Source organism: Symphalangus syndactylus, chromosome 14 (assembly GCF_028878055.3).
Source record: "Symphalangus syndactylus isolate Jambi chromosome 14, NHGRI_mSymSyn1-v2.1_pri, whole genome shotgun sequence".
Classification (NCBI taxonomy): domain Eukaryota; kingdom Metazoa; phylum Chordata; class Mammalia; order Primates; family Hylobatidae; genus Symphalangus; species Symphalangus syndactylus.
This window is the reverse complement of record NC_072436.2, coordinates 88,479,853-88,495,682: the sequence shown is the minus strand read 5'-3', so window position 1 is coordinate 88,495,682 and position 15,830 is coordinate 88,479,853. Positions and strand designations below refer to the sequence as shown.

At 37.1% G+C, this 15,830-nt stretch overlaps 1 long non-coding RNA gene across 1 annotated transcript in view; it reads left to right on the top strand.

The window, feature by feature from the left end:
• The window catches only part of LOC134732376 (uncharacterized), a 1,392,928-nt gene that overhangs the window by 1,323,823 nt on the left and 53,275 nt on the right, over nucleotides 1-15,830 (top strand). The window contains exon 9 of the long non-coding RNA XR_010115476.1: nucleotides 13,523-15,471. This is a non-coding gene — a long non-coding RNA (uncharacterized lncRNA). The remainder of the gene's footprint in view (nucleotides 1-13,522; nucleotides 15,472-15,830) is intronic.

Genomic DNA, 15,830 nt, shown 5'->3' with positions numbered 1-15,830 from the left:
GACAAAGGCTATGGTAATAAACTAGGGTCAATTTAGCAACGTCTATTAGTGCAGATTCTTCTCCGTGTTCCTGTATGGTATTCTTTTCCTCTAGGTATAGGGTGGACACATCTGGAATGAAGGTTCTATGACCTACCTTAGAGAGAGGCCAGCAAATTCTCTTAAAGCCTCCTTCAAGGGAAAAGTGTGAGGGAAAGGTGAGAGTGAACTTCCTGCTTCAGTTCCTTCCTGCTTCTGCTCCTTCCTCAAATGCCAAGGTGCTATATTTTGGGGTAGCATGTCCTGAACCCCATTTCACCTAAGGCTTACCCAAGAGTTTTATTTTAAATTGTCCCTCTATTATCACATCAGGAACACTCTTGGAGTTAACATTTAAATGAAAATGCATATTTAGATAATTAATATATTTCAACACAATCAGAGATGCCAAGGTCATACAAGCAGTTGCTGGCAGACCTTTAAAAAGTGTTAAATTCCACTGGCTGTTTTTACATGTAACTTGTTAGAAGCAGCATTTCACTCTCAACTAATGGGGGGGAAAAACAATTATATAGTGGAAGCCAAAATAATGACTGCATTCCACCATCCTGTGTTACTTAAGTCTGCTAATTGCTTTATTTTGAATCCCTGTGGCTTGGTTAATCTAGGTGATTGAAGTTCTTTGAAAACCTCCACTCTTGCCAAACTTAGCTTTTGATGAGTCACTTTGAAGTGCCTTGGGTGCCTTGGTGAAAGGTAGACAAATACAGTCCCACCCCACCAGGTGTCCTTGCCTTGTAAGGCTTACTAACTCCCCAGGTCCAGGAGCTAAATTCTATTTGGCTGCTTCTAAGGAGAATCCTGAAGTCAGGATACAATAATATTGTGCAAAACTGAATGTTTAAAACTACCTCCCAAGTCATTCTGAATTTCATTATGCAATAGAAATGGCCAATTCTAGCATGCTTATATTCCAGAATATCCTCACATAAAAGCTGACTTGGAAAAAAATAAAAATTACAAATCGAAGTAGAAGGTTATTTGAGCTTTGACTGAATATAATTGTTTTGTCACACTTCTCACTTTCTAAAGTAAATGTATGTGAGTACTGAGTAATATTAATTCAGGAACGGCAATGCTTGAAAAGTAGGAATTGAGTTGATAATAAGGAAATTTTCCAGATGGTTTTAAATTATAATTCAGCTCAGAACCCAGGTTTCTGTCAACATTTTTTGCCCAAAAATTAAATGATAAATTTTAACATTAAATCCTAACATGTTAAGGACAACTCATTAATGTAGTAGAATAATATTTCTCAATATATTCTAACAAGAGGATCCTTTTAAATATGAAAAATATTGGGAAACATACAAATGATAATAATCATGCAAACTGGGAAATTCATTGCTTTTTCATGGACTTAAAAAAGTATTTAAAAACTACTGTTAAATCAATAGTGGTAAATTATTTGATAGGAATTATATCAATGAAACCACCTTTGAAAAATTATAACTGAGGAAATTATGATGGGGAAAGAGAGAGAGGGCAGAACTAACCAACCCCATCTTGCTTCTAACCTCTAAGCTGTCCTAGTTCATTCCCAATTAACCTTGGGAAGGAATTTAGTTTACAGTTTAACTTTGAAACAAAAATAATGATAGCTCTTCCCCAGAAAAAAACAAAACAAAACAAAACAAAACAAACAAACAAAAAAAACCCTTTGTGCCTGGGGACCAGTCTGCCTTTGCAGGACTAACAAATTAGCTACAAGATTAGAAATTACAATTTAGGGGCCACGGAGCAAGAGTCTGAATTTCCCCAAATTGCTCCTGGGAATAGTATCACTGTTGTAAAAACCTAAGATCAGTGCTTGAGATATTTTGCAAACCCTGCCTTCCAATGCACCAGCTGACACTGCCCAGACCAGTAATCTGACTCAACCAAATCTGTGATTCCATCCAGAAACAGAAGACAGCAAGAGCTCACTTCAGCCCCCTATGATTTCATCTCCGACCCGACCAATCAGCACTCCCCACTTCCTAAGTCCCTACCTACTAAATTATCTTGAAAAACTTCGATTCCCCAGTTTTCAGGGAGACTGATTTGAGTAATAATAAAACTCCAGTCTCCCTCACAGAATGCTCTGAATGAATTAGTCTTTCTCTATTGCAATTTCCCTGTCTAAACTGGCTTTGTCTAGGCAGTAGGCAAGCTGAACACATTGGCAGTCATACCAATATCTACATTTATTAAAAATATGTATTTAAATAAAGTTTATTATTCAAACCTCAATAAGGTTTGTTGTACATTTAGATTAACAGGCAACTTGCAACAAATCTATGACTCTCCAGAATTATTCTGCCTTATGTTTGGTATCCAGTGTTGGAAAAAATAGAAAAAAAAAAAAAAAAAGAATTGGTTTCTAGCCCGTGTCAGGCCTCTGAGCCCAAGCTAAGCCATCATATCCCCTGTGACCTGCACGTATACATCCAGATGGCCTGAAGTAACTGAAGAATCACAAAAGAAGTGAAAATGGCCAGTCCCTGCCTTAACTGATGACATTACCTTGTGAAATTCCTTCTCCTGGCTCATCCTGGCTCAAAAGCTCTCCCACTGAGCACCTTGTGACCCCCGCCCCTGCCCGCCAGAGAACCCCCTTTGACTGTAATTTTCCACTACCCACCCAAATCTTATAAAATGGCCCCACCTCTATCTCCCTTCGCTGACTCTCTTTTCCGACTCAGCCTGCCTGCACCCAGGTGATTAAAAAGCTTTATTGTTCACACAAAGCCTGTTTGGTGGTCTCTTCACACGGACGCGAGTGAAAGCCCGAATTTTGAAAATAATTATTTTCAGAACTTATGTAAGTAAACTGACATCTTGGTAATGCACTTTATTCTCTAGGCTTAATTTTCTTCCCTACCAAAATCAAGGGCTGAATTTTATGATTTTCATGATCCCTTTTAGCATTTCCTTCTGATACATTAATCCATTTTTATGAATTTTAAAAAGCGTGATTTTTCTTGTTATTATGGCAGTGTTATGACATACAGATTGAATAACTGAGTATTAATTCACATTCTTGGATCAATTTCTGTCTACAGCAAAACATATTTTGCTTAATTATTTGCATATTTTAAGTAAAAATATTGTGTGACCTGAGGTATCAAGATCATTGCTTTAATAAACCACTTTAACCACCTTTTTTTTTTTTTCAGAATAGCCAGTGTTTCCTAGTAATTAATTTTCTAAAAACATAAAGATCCCCAGAAGCATGATACAAGGCACACTTTTTCACTGCCACAACCTTTGTTCCATATGTTTGAAATTTACCATATGCTTTGTTGAACTCCGAATATCTTTTCACAACTTATGTAAGTAAATTAACATCTTGGTAATGCACTTTAACTGAGACAGGTCTCAGTTAATTTAGAATGTTGAGTTTGCCATGGTTGAGATGGCCACCTACAACACAGCCTCAGGAGGTCTTGATGACATGCGCCCGAGGTGGTCAGAGCACAGTTTGGTTTTATACATTTTGGGGAGACTTGAGACATAGATCAACATATATAAGATGAACATTGGCTCTGTCTGGAAAGACAGGACAACTCGAAGCAAAGGTGGGACAACTGGAAGCAGGGAGGGGGCTTCCAGTTCACAGGTAGATAAGAGACAAACAGTTGCATTCTTTTGAGTTTCTGATTAGCGTCTCCAAAGGAGGCAATCAGATACGCATTTATCTCAGTGAGCAGAGGGGTGACTTTTAATAGAATGGGAGGCAGGTTTGGCCTAAGCAGCTGCCAGCTTGACTTTTAGCTTAGTGATTCTGGGGCCTTAAGATTTATTTTTCTTTCACAGCTTCAATTCTAACAAAGGTGTCAGTAGTCAGAACTGTCGTGGATATTTAGCAATATTCGCTGCATTAAAATTGTATTAATTCCTGTCTTCCTTTTTGTGCTCCAGAAATATCAGACATGGAACGGATTTTACTTCAGATAATTAAGAATTGGCTCTTTGATCTTGGTTCCAGGCAAATTACCTCTGAGTTTGTGACAACAGAAAATGTAACTTTGTAATTTCTTACTACAATTCACTACTGATTTTTAAGTGTCTTGAAAACTCATTGTACCAATGTCAATTGTGACTTTTACATAATGCTAAATTTTATGAAAATATCATTACAGTTAATGCTTAAGGATACATAAATTCCATAAAGAAATACCAACTACTATTAATAATATCAGATAAAATAATGGAAAGGATACTATAATAGAAGTCAGAGAGCCTAAGTTACATTTCTAGCTCTTATAGGAATTGATAATAGGTAATTTAATTTGGCAGGTAATTTAATTTTTTAAGGGTTGTCTGATCCTTAATATGCAAAGGGAGGGGGCTGGACCATGTAATCTCTAAATGCAGTCCAATAATTGAAACAGAAAAAAGAAGGAAAGGAAGGAGGAAGAGAGAAAGGAAGGAAGGAAGGGAGGGAGGGAAAAGGATAAAGGAAAATGAGCAGAACTGATAAAATCATTCTTCATGCTGCTATGTGTAAGGAATTAGATGTACTAGCAGAACTCACTTGTTTCTTCTACTTCTTTCTCCATGCCTACAATGCCAAATCAGTATCTTATTTTGCTTTTTTTGAACAAAGAACATAAGGTGAAAATGTTGTCAGTGTTTGAGAAATGTACTGCCTTAGGTTCTGCCCCTTTCTCCTCTGCTCTCCTTTTGCTCTTCTTGGTTTGTTGGTTTATTTCAATCCCCTAGTCACCATTTCCCTTCTCTATTTCTTCCAACATAAATAGAAAGAGAACTCCTGAACACATGTTTTTATGTTCTCTCTTCTTCCCACATAAAAGAGGATCGAAAGGAGCAGGCTGTGGTTGGTGAATGATGAGTGGTTTTGCTCATCAACATGCATACTGGTGTGTCTCTTTAGCTCTTTGCACACTAAATGCTGCTTATCACATGGGCATTGAGTGAGCTCATAAAAGCCCATGGAAGCAGGCAACATCAATCCTCTGGCTTCCAGCTCCCTCCTCTGTTGCAATGAGGCCACATTTGGCTGCTGCACTTGAGAGAATCAGTTTTTATTGGCTAAAATTGCTTTTTGCTTCAGAGCTCTCAAAACTGCCTTAGGAAAAACAAAACAACAACAAAAAATGTGGTCTGTTTTTCCCTTTCATGCAGCTTTTGGGATAGCCCAACATTACTGGCTTGTGTGTGTGTATGTACATATATACATATATATATATATTTTTTAGAACAGCCAGTTAAAAAATTACCTTTATAGATACTAGAAAGTTATTTGTTACTTAAAAAATAAAGGAAAAAAATGAATTGAAAATATGTCAGATCATTCATAGTGCATTCATCAATAGCAGCAGCTCCCTACCCTTAGAATCAATGTACTAGTGATAGGCCACTATATCAATTTTAAACTATCAGAAGAAGAAAAGGAGTAAAGAGGACCTCAGTAACCTGATTAAGTATTGCAGGTGAGAGAGAGCAGATCAACATAAACAGCAATTCCATTTTGATTCAGTGCCCTTTTTCATCTGAAGAAGTGAAGTATTTCAAAATATTTGAAACTCCCTCCTGGTAGAAAGTTGCTTAGTGAAAGATGCTGACTCATTTCTGTGAATGACGATATTGGATATTGTAATCTGCATTATTTAGCCCGTTGCGTGATATTAATCCATATTTTAAAAAGAAAAGAGAGGAGACGAGAGAGAAGGGAAGAGCAGAGAGGAGAAATGGAGACACAGAAGTGAAGGAAGGCTATATGCCTCAGGTGGAGTAACTCAGAAGCTTGCAGCATAACCAGAAACGTATGCTATTTCCAGATTTCTCATGCAAAACACAAGTTATAAAAATAGGATTTTATTCACCAGGATGAATATGCAGATTGCCAGAAAAGCAACATTGCCAGAAAAGCAATGGCTTTATTGAAAGCCATTGCTATGGATGAAAGCTCCTGATCTAGTTCTCTTATTTTTTCACTGGGATGCATTGACATCTACATGAAAACCCATTCAATAGACACTGTTAACATTTATATATTCTGAAAAGCAAGAACATGGGCATCATACTCTTAGTTTCTAAAAGAGTTCCATTCCCTAAAGTCATGTAAGTCCAAAATAAATCAAGACCAGAACTGAGAATGTTATGGTCCAGATTCCTTTGGCCTATTTCCTGAATGAATTAAGCTTAGTGCATTTGTATGAAGTGTTCTGTCAATCTTCATTTGTTCAAATTTTGTGCCAAGAAATATTTTAGTGTTGAACAACTGTATGGTACTGAATAAGGCATATCTCTCTCCCCTTTGAGCTTGCAATCAAGTGGGTACAAACAAAAACAAATCATAAACATATAAATAAATAAGATCCATACATTAATTGGGCAGTGTTTAGTGCAGTTAAGAAAAACACTCTAGATACTTTAAACAGAAGAGTTTGAAACAGAAAGTTAAATGTTCAAAAGCCCTCCAGTGTCGTGTAACCACATTCAAAGAGCTAGTGTTGAGCCACAGTTGCCTCTAGCATCCATGAAACTAGAGAGAATACACTGAAACACAAAATAGCGTCTTGGTCTTCTTATCTCAACAACCTTGTTTGTCAGTGTAAGCAAGACAATAGCCTGTACTTCACTTCTGTTTTTCAAAAGTTACTTAAAACTTAATTTTGATTGAGAATTCTAGTGCAAAGAAGTCTGGTAAGTGTAGATTTTTTAGCTCACCAGTGTCTGTGGTATAGAAAGGCAGTTTAGAGGGAGGGTAGAGTGGAGGTTGAGTGGATCAATTCACATAATCTATCATACTGCAGATTAAGATAAATAATATAAGGAAGTAATATAAATGATGTGACAGAAAATAAAACGTCAGTGGTAGCAGCTTACTATGATAGGCTGGTCAGAGAGGGCTCTTTGAGTAGCTGACATTTGATTGTAGACCTGAAGAAAGGCACTGATGTTAGCCATCTGAAGAGCTAGAGGAAAAAAAACCCGCAAAGTAATGAGCAAGGAGAAAGACAGCGTATTGCGAAGGGGCTTGATGCATCTGAGGAAGAGAAAGAAGCCAAGTGTGGCTCAATTGCAATGAAGTGAGAGAGTGGGTCTTGAAGGTATAACATGAAGAGAGGAAGCCAAGTAAAACTAGAATCATGCTGGATCTTACAAATCATAAGATAAATGAACAACTACTAAAAAGTTTCAAGCAGAACAGCAATATGATCTGATTCGCTTTCTAAACCAACTATTGAGTCTATGTGCTACATAGACTGTGGATTGACATGATTCAACACAGAAGCTGGAAAATAAGTTAGGGACTCTTGTGAGAATCTCTTACGGCTTAGACTCACAGGCATTGTAAGTCTGCTGCAGGAAAACAATGGAATTTGAGGCATAGCTGAGGTAGACCTGACAGATCATGATATGTCCCATGGAACACCACAAGGGTATATTAGAAAGAGAAGATCAAAGGATGGGTGGAAAAATTCATTGCACTTCCAAGTCTTTTCCTTACCATTGCTCCTGACACTGTAGCTTTTATTTTTTTCCACTTCTTGAACTTGACATTTGATATTTCCTTTAATTCTGACTTTAGTTCTCCTTCAGGACTGCAGTTGTACTTACCCTTTGGATTGAGACTGCTTCTAACATATGACAAGAACAACCTAATTCAATACAGTCTTATCCACTGTTCGTTTGAGCTAACACGAGCAGCCAGTTTGGCCAAAAACTTTGCTGATGACTTTGGGGGAGTGATGGTAATTGCATAACTTAAAAGATTATTTTCACTTTCCCAATTCTTGAAGAACATAGATCTCAAAAATAAGTAAAATAAGTTTCACAACATTTATTTAAGACATTCTTTACAAAATACCTTGACCAATAAATGCATTACTTCAGGATTACTTGATCTGGGAGTGGGTGACCAAGAACTTTTGCCCTCCTTTTTCCAGACTGACAACAAAAATACTTATGTTTACTGTGTCAAATGTCACTGCTGAATTTTTTTTGGAAATAAATGGCATTTGCAGAGTTTGAAAACAGCAGAACTTGAGGAATTTTTGTTGATTACTCAGTCAGTTACAGTTTTCTAACCAGGCTGTGGCAAGCAAACAACTTGAAAGAAAACTGACAGGAGACAAGTAGCTCTAGGTCAAAGAAAATGCTCTTAGATGACAGAATGAATTAAGGCACAGGCAAATACCTCAGAAATAAAGGTGATAGCAAAGTTGAGGAAAACAGATGTTATGTTGACCTCAGTTCATTGGAATCAAATAACTAATTTGCTTACCATCCTCTAATACTTTGAAATGGTCCCTGAGGAAGCCAGGAGTAGCAATGAATTTGTAAACTGGATACTTCCACATTTTGGTGAGGTGCAGTTTGTGAGAACAAAAGCAATCCCTGTTGGAATGCAAACACAATGCTGCAATAACATTAGCATAATGTAAGGTCCCAGCTGACAGCATTGGAGGCAGCAACCTGAAATATGGGGAAATAACCACATCGGTTTTCTCTCCATTTCACTGCTTGATTGAAACACATAGCCAAGCATAACTCAGCTGACAGGCGAGAGGGACCCTCCAGCACAATGGGACACTATCAGTAACACCTTCAGTATATTCAGTCTCAGTCAGAAGCTGAAAGTCTGAGTTGATTCTCTTTCAAAAGGTCTAGAGCCTTTCTCTCAAACCTGTATCAGTTTCAAGTAGCTAGTCATAGTATTCAGGTCTAAAAATATATTAAATTACCTGTTGACAGCTAGAAGTCAAGATGCCTGTTTTTTTGTGACCTTGGTTCTATTCCTTAAAATTTCTGAGTTTCAATTACCTGTTTTGTTAAAGACATATAGATATATAGTGAACCACATATTTAAGACAGGTCTCAATCAATTTAGAAAGTTTATTTTGCCAAGGTTAAAAACGCACCTGTGACACAGCCTCAAGAGGTCCTGAGGCTGAGGCTGAAGAATCACTTGAGCTCAACAGTTTGAGGCTGCAGTGAGCTATGATTGTGCCACTGCACACCAGCTTGGGTGAAGGAACAAGATACTGTTTTGAAAAAAACAAAACAAAAAACAGCATACTAGGGGCCAGAACATAGGCAAATTATTTGAAATATTTAGCCTCAATTTCCTTATGTGGAAAAGAAAAATAATTGTAACTTCTGAGCTATTATATCACAGAGATAGTTTAAGTATTAGACAGTCTATATAAAACAGCGTAGTACCTAAATAAGCATCCCATTCATGTTTATTAGAGGAATTAATACATGAATGAGTTAATGATATTATTATTTCAATTGGAATTCAAATACTAGTTATCTGAATCAGTTTGATCAATTCTACTAATACATTTATATTGTCACCTCTCAATCTCAGCTTTTATCTATAAAATGCACTACTTGATTACATCAACAATTCTCAAACACTCATGCATAAAAGAAGCATTCAGAGACTTCGTTAAAAATTAAGATTCTTTGGTCCCATACCAAAGCAGTCTTAATTAGAAGATCTACGGTGAGGCCTGTGAATCTGTATTTTCAAAAGCATCACAGTTGATTATGGTTCACTTGGACAAAACATGTTTTTTTTAAAAGTCTGGGCTAAGATCTCTCGGGGCTCTAAAGTTTTCTTCATTCTCATTACAACAAACTGTTTCAAAAAAATCCACCTGCTACAATTTGAGGTTATTGACTCATTAATAAAAGAATCCCATGATCATATATATGTATGTACAAGCACATGCACAGATGCACACATACACACACACACACAAACATACTCAGCTGAACACTCACAGAAATTCCACTCTTACATCATCTGTACTGCTGATTAAAGTACTTGATTTTGAATGATGGGAGAAGTAACCATGATGCAGGGCTGCCATGTTGTAAAATTCCTGGAGGTATCTTAATCACATTGATCAGCTAAGTCAGCCAGCTCAGATAAGAAATCTCCTATTAAAAATGCCTAAAAGATATTCTCAAAGTCAGAGTGAAACTGAGACTAAAACAAAAATTGCAGCACTCCTGACCTCATTATACTTCCTACTTCCCGAATAGCAATGCCCAAATACTAAATCTCTACATGAGCAACCTGACACTCAAAGTCCTGTCACGTTCCCCCTTGCGTCTCTAGAACCAGCCCAGGTTTGTGGTTGGAGAGAAGGAATGTAACTACAGGAACATTTTCTCATCTCTTTTAAATAGCCTCAAATTTCTTCTATAGGAAGGCAGACACCTGGTAATCTCAAATTGAAGCCAAAGCACAAAGATAACTGGGAGAAGACACCAATCACTTCACAAACAGAGCATGAAAAATTTCATCACCCTAACAGCAGGTCTGCTTTACTCCTTGTACATTTTTCTATAGAGTCATTTTGTGAATAAATCTTCCCCCTTGGAGGAGCATATTCCATTAGCTGCCAAGGTTGAGGAATGAGAGGAATCGGTGCTCTGTGAAGAGCAGCTCAGTTCACACAGCCTCAGGGCTGGCACCTTCTCAGTCTTTCTTAATGGTGCCTTTTGGGAAAAGTGCCTTCCTTTTAAATCGAAACAGAAGTACATTCAATTTCCCATATGGGTACGACCCTAGGAAGAGTAAGAAGAAATAGAAAAACTAGACACTCAAATGTATTTAAGTGAGTAGCATGAAAAAACAGGAGTATTAGGTTCTCTTGTCCAGTTTTATAGTTGAATTCAGGGTAATCTCCAGCCTCTACAGTTATTGGAGGCAAAATTTAATCTGACGTCAATAATAGATGAATAACACAAACTTAGACACGGGAGTATATGTGTACATGTGTGGTGATCATGAGAATATGCCTCTCAAATCTCCAACTGCAGTAAGTGTAATTGACCAAGAGTCCCAGCTGCAACCCCTAAAACCCACTGCTGTGTTTGTGAAGAGGACACATTTCCTATGGCAGCTCTCAGTCAATGACAAAACATGGTAGAGATACTAAGGAAGTCTAGTGCTGGAGAAGCTAGCCTCTTCTAATGGATGAGTTTGGCTTGCTAAATTTTCCATAAAATGGCAAGTGTAGTCTAAGATGCTTCCATTCAAACTTTTTTCCTGCCTTCCCTTTCTCCTTCACTCTGGTTCAGACTTGTATCATGGGCTGATGGTGCTCTCAGACTCTCCTGTCTCCCTCCCCATTTTCTCCCACAGTTTTTTTAAATAATAAATTTCTGAATATTTAATCTCCTTTTGGTGAGCTTATCAGAAAACTCAGACTAACACAAAATACTTCTGTATATTTTTTAATTAAATATTTCAGTAAATTATTAATCAGGGTTGTAATACTTAAAAAGGTGGGATAAGAGCATGGTTTTAGTAGGGGAAGGACCAAATAAGTTTAATTTTGTTCTAAGCATTAGATCTACTTACTCTGTGCAAATAGTACTTCAAGTTGTTCATATCTAGCCCAGTTTATCAGAAGAAGATTGTGAAATTTAGCAGTAAAGCTCATTAGTAATAATGTTTACTTGTGCTTAATTTAATCTTTGTAGACGGCAGTCCCTCCAGTTACCCTAGGACAAAGTGTCAAATAGATTTATTTTATTGAAGTCTTCATAAAAATGGTACTATTTGCTGAGAGTGAATAGTCTCATATCACTGAATATGAGACTAGTTGGTAAACATCTTTTGATCAGTGATGTCTGACAACAATGTTCTTGCATGGAGACCACAGTGATGTCAGAAAGCTGACCGAGCACTTTACTGTTTGGGGACCGGAGTCTCGGATGGATATCATCTCTGTAATTCAGTTTTTTGTATGTTTAAATAAAATACAAATATTCTTTGAAATGAAATATCAAACAGGACTTTAACAAAATAAGTTAAAACAAGATAATTATGATTAAAATTGGGACTAGCCTTCCTTAAAGCCCCTGATTCAGTCCCTGGTATGCTCCCTCACCAACTTAGGACCCACTATAAGGAACTGAAACTAACACTCAAATGAGGTCTTACTATTCTCTCTTCAACACTAAATTAATGCCCCCAATCTTTATAAAAAGAAAATTCATATATCTAACATTATTAATCATGAAAGATAATTCACTGAAGGTGATTTATCATAAAAATTCCCCACTGAACTTCTCACAAGTTCATATTTTTCTTCACGATGAAAAATATATGTGGCTTGCAGAGGATTCCTATATACAGAAAATCATTTCCTATAGCTTATATGTCTGACACTACAGTGGTACTCAAATGTGAAAGCACTTTGAAAACAAATGATGCCTTATTTTAAAGCACCCATTCCCTCCTCCCAAGAGTTACTAAATGAGAGTGTTCAAAGGTTAAGACCAGAGATTCTGTCTCCAATCAAAGCAAAATGGCACCCCAGAAGTGATTTCGATATACGGGTAAATTTGGGAACATTATTTCCACAAGAAATAATGAATCTAAATTATATGGATTAAGGGCTGACAATTAGTCAATTTCTAATTAAAATTTCCAGGAAGATCCAGGTCTTAATTAAAACTTTGCAGACTATTTTATGATAGTAGGTGGGTTTCTAAATACAGTTTAACTTTACTTTTTCTCGTCTATAAATTAGAGAATATAAAAACACCCATTTCCTGTACAATTTTTATGAGAACATTTTCTTTGAAATATGAAGGCTTAAGTGTTCCTAACATTGGTTTTAAATAAGCATTATTCACCAGTATACACATTGCATGTTGTATATGAACTATCTGTGTCCTTATCTAAGGTCAGCCCCTCTACCTGATCACTAGATCCTTCTCCTTCTTGTCTACTCAGGAACATCATTCAGATATTCCTTGTCTCTATTCTGCATCATGATTGTTATCGACTTTATCAAATACTCTCATGAACACACTCATGTGCTATAGTATCTCTGAATAAATTATCTTAACTACGTATCCTTTCTTAGCTGCATCCCATTTCCTGCTTCCCTTAAAAATAAAATTTCTTTATATAGTTATCTATACTTTTATCTCCAAATTTTCTCTTCCAGATACCTCATACCTAACATTCCATCAAACACTCATCTCCATGTAGGTTATACCTGTAATTATATAACTTAGTAAATTAGTCCTGTGACTTGTCTTAATGGAAACAGTGTTCACTCTCTGTGAAATATCTTCTCTTGGCTTCCAGGGCATGACAGTCTTGGTTCCTGCCTTACTACACTGACCATTCCTTCTTAGTTCCCTTTACTTGCTTTTCCTCATGTTTTCAATGTTTTAATGCTGGGATTCTTCAAAGTTCAGTCCATGGCCCTCCTCTCTTCTCTGTCTGTTTACAGGATAATCTTACCTAGTCTCATGGCATTATGCAGATAACTTCCAAATTTAAATGTCCAACTTGAACCTGCCACATGAATTCCAGACGTGTCAATCCAACTCTCTAACTGACCTCTCCATTTGATGTCTAATAATCATCTCAGATTTGACTTGTCCTAAACCAAGTTCTTGATACTTCTCCCAAAATTTTGCTCCTCCCACAGTCCTCCAGACCCTAGCAAACAATAACTCTGTTTTTTTTTTTTTTCTTTTTGAGACGGAGTCTTGCTCTGTCGCCCAGGCTGGAGTGCAGTGGCGTGATCTCGGCTCACTACAACTTCTGCCTCCTGGGTTCAAGCGATTCTCCTGCCTTAGCCTCCTGAGCAGCTAGAACTACAAGCGCGTGCCCCCACACCCAGCTAATTTTTTTGTATTTTTATTAGAGGCGGGGTTTCACCATGTTAGCCAGAATGGTCTCGATTGTTCTGGAGTCTTTCTCTAATACACTACATACAATCTATAGGCAAATTCTGTTGCCGTCACCTTCGAAATCTACCCCAAATCTTACTATTTTTACAGCACTTCAACCACTAGTACCTTATCAAAAACCACTTCTATATTTTTTGTAAATTATTGGAACAGCCCTTTACCTGGTCTTCCTGTTTCTGCCTTTTGCATCCCTTCTTCCTTCCTCTCCTCCACACATACCACTAAAATCACAACATTGCAACTACAGTAATAAATACATCACTTCCCTGCACAAAAGCTTCTGGTGGCTTCCCCCCTCACTCAGGAAGTCTTTATAGTACTCCGCAAGATCACTTTCTGGCCTTTCCTGTTGGACTCATTTTCTATTTCTACCTTGCCCACTCTGTTGCAGCCACACTCTCCTCCCTGCTGATTTGTGAACACACTGACCATGCTCTTGCTTCAAGAACACTTACATTGCTGTTCCCTCTGCCGGGAGGACAGTTCCTCTACTATCCACTCACCTCATTCAGTTTCTGCACAAATGTCACTTTTACAATAAAGTCATCCCTAAAGAACTAATTTAAAATTGTACCCTACTAAATAGCAATCCCCTTACCTCACTTAGAACACTCTAAAAGTGCTCTAAAGGACTAAATTAGCAAATTAGCCCTTTAGTACCCCACTGATTAGCAATCCCCTTACCCCACTTAGAGAGTGCTTTACTAGTACTTTAGATAGTAGCATCTAAACAGTGATGCTTCTGTCACACTAAAAGTCACCATCATAGGTAGGTACATACATTTAAATCAAATAAACTTAATCACCTAATTAGAACATTATATTTCATCTACGATATCCACGTATTCAACAGGTATTTATTGACCATGTTGTACAATTTTCTAGGTACAGAAGATACATCACTTAACAAAGCAGATCACTACACTTGGTTACTTGGAGTTTATATTTGAATTGGTAAAATATATGGCAGAAACTAAAAATGCTGAAAAGTACTAAATTAGTAATGAGTAATTTACTGATTAGCAATCCTCTTACCCCACTTATAGAGTGCTCTTCTAGTTCTTTAGATAGCAGCATCTAAACAGTAGCATCTAAACCCCTTGGGATTGCTAATTACCCTACTTTAGGAAGTAATTACATGAGGAGGGCGAAGCCCTTATGGAAGGAATTAAAGTCCTTATAAAAGCACTTGAGGCAGTGGGTCCACTCTCTTTTGCTCTTCCACCATGTGAGGACACAGCATTCAAAGCACCACCTTGGAAGCAGAAACAAGGCTCTCACCAGACACCAAACCTGCCTGCCCCTTGATCTTGGACATCCAGCCTTCAGAACTGTGAGAAGTACATTTCTATTATTTATGAATTACCCAGTCCTGTATTTTACTATAGCAGCATAAAGAGACTGTGATAGAAGGTATGAATTTTTGTTCTAAACGAGGATTGGGGGTGGTAGGAATTTGAAAACAACGCTAATACAACAAATCAGTTAGATTGCTTCTAGCTATTTTATTCTTCTTTCATTAATTAGTAATTCCAATCCACCTCTGGGTCTGAAGTTTTGCAGGTAAAACAAGTTCCTTTTAGATATTTTCCTCTGAAAAGAATGGGGGAAATGTCGGAAAGTAAAAGGAAAAGGGAAAGGAGTGATCCTGACATTTACGAATTTGTGATATTATGTACTGAAATGATAAGCTGATTGTATATTTCTGCCTAGTCTGCATATAGGGAGGTTACTCAGGTAAACTACTACTGTTGCTTATTGAATTATCCCAGTGTCACTTCTCCCTACAACACACGTGGCATCATAATGACATGATGGTGTCACTCTGCCATCTCGAATAAGTAATCAAAGAAACCAGGATGTGAGTTATAATGAGACTGTTGCCAAAGTATGGAATTTCTTATGAGTAATATGTTTTTTGTTTGTTTGTTTAAATTTGATTTGGGGGGAAAATTATATATTCTGCATTGATAAGTTAAACAAATTATGTTTTTTACCCTATTATAATATTAATATTTATTATCTTAAAGATTGCTTTTTTATAAGATAAAATAACAATTGTAACTCAAATAATTTAGTTTTAAGTATCTAAGCTT